We start from the raw sequence: 1,783 nt of genomic DNA, 5'->3' as shown, positions 1-1,783 counted from the left end.
TAACTATAACCTGTCTTTTATTATTTCATACTTAAAAACTATAAAAACTTCACCAATAAGCGTGATATATCTATTTCCTTAAGGCCTAAATCTGAAAAGTAACTCATGTTGTCAGCACACTTCAAATTTGTCTTTTAAAGAATCTGCAGACTTTTGAAAGTTTTTCAATGGACTAACCCAAAAATTGGCCAATACTTCAAGTGAAGAGTTCAATGCATGTCGCCATGTCCCAGTTGCAAATGTCCCCAAAGACTGCCATATTTATAGACCAGGTTAGTTTTTAATCAGGTTGTTCTAAATTGTATCAGTTTTCACTTGAGTAAAGTTCCAGATAATATGACCAATCTGTTCGGTAGAAAAAGCTTAAAACGTATGGCTAGACCACTTAACCCAATGATAAAGAGTTGACAGGCTTGGTGGGTTAGCCCACTGTACAGGGGATTGAACATGTGGTCACTTTTAAGGACAAGCGAGCTAACCCAGGGGGTTTCCAGAAATTTGACCTACCCCAAAAATGGGCATTGCCCTACCTGTAGGATAAGTTTGGTTTCATGGGTGTGTATATTTGTTTGGTTTTAGAGAAAAACTCTCCTTTTCTTTTAAAGAAACTTAACAAGGTTCAAAAACTTTGCCTTCCATTTTCTCAAAAAATGTATTTTTTCGAGATAGCCCCCTTGAGCTCAAAAGCGACCATTTGTAAATACATTTGCGTAGGAATAGCCCAGACAGAAAGGTATATCTTATTTTGGATGGGATGGCCCATTTCGTCCTCAGATTTGCTTCGAAACGTTTTCTGCATATCTGTACAGCTGAGCCATCCCCACTCTTTTTGTCTGATTGCTGTTTAATCCAGTAAATATTTGTCTGAAATTCATACGTATACGGCAGGCAAGGTCACAACTCACTCATATGCTAAACCAAAGAAGAATTCTCTTGAAAAAAAATACGGTTTAGATCTAGATCTATACTCTCAAAACAAAATGCGCCTCGCGAAATATCACCGCCGGCAGTTCCGTTGTGCAGGACAGAGCTTCGAGGATTTGTTTCGTTTCTCAGTGGAATAATCGCAAAGGCCAACAAAGAAGGACGGGAACTTTTTGTCAAATATTTTTTTTCTAAATTCAGAAAAAGAATGAATAAAAATTCGGGCTCCGTCAATGGGACCTATCTATCTTTTCGCAGGTACTTGCCAACTTTCAACCTTGTAGCTGTCGTAATTTAATGGGAAAAGTGACACATGTGTTTCCAAGTTGCCAAATATAGAATAGATATCGTATGTCTGAGCTCACAACATCTAAACTGAAAGAGCAGCAAACTTGACTACCAGAGAAAACTGCATCTCCCCTCGACATCCAACGGCAACAGAGGATGAACTGTAAGTAAAAGTAAGCTTAGTTCCTGGACGCTCATGACAAGTGAACATCTCACTGGAAACAACTGCAAAGTTGGCCTATCGTGTTAGAAAACTGCAACACCCCCCACCCACTCCCAACCCGAATGGGGTTGTTGTGGAATAGAGCAGGCCCCCCCCTGGTGCTCAATGGAAATAACGCTACCTCAGAATTATTAAGTTCTGTCTGTTCAGTATCTTTTTCTTAAAAAAAAAAAAGAAGCGATTTGTTGTCAATTAATATTTTGAGTTTCATAACATGTCAAGCCTTTTCTAATGCAATTCTTTGAATATCTTGACAACGACTCCGAATTATCTGACCATTTTGATGAGCAGATCGAACATTAATTTGGTTTTTGATCTCATGGTCTTAGTAACTCACTGAAACCCCCC

Source organism: Aplysia californica, unplaced genomic scaffold (assembly GCF_000002075.1).
Source record: "Aplysia californica isolate F4 #8 unplaced genomic scaffold, AplCal3.0 scaffold00144, whole genome shotgun sequence".
Classification (NCBI taxonomy): Eukaryota; Metazoa; Mollusca; class Gastropoda; order Aplysiida; family Aplysiidae; genus Aplysia; species Aplysia californica.
Note: the sequence above shows the minus strand (reverse complement) of the source record.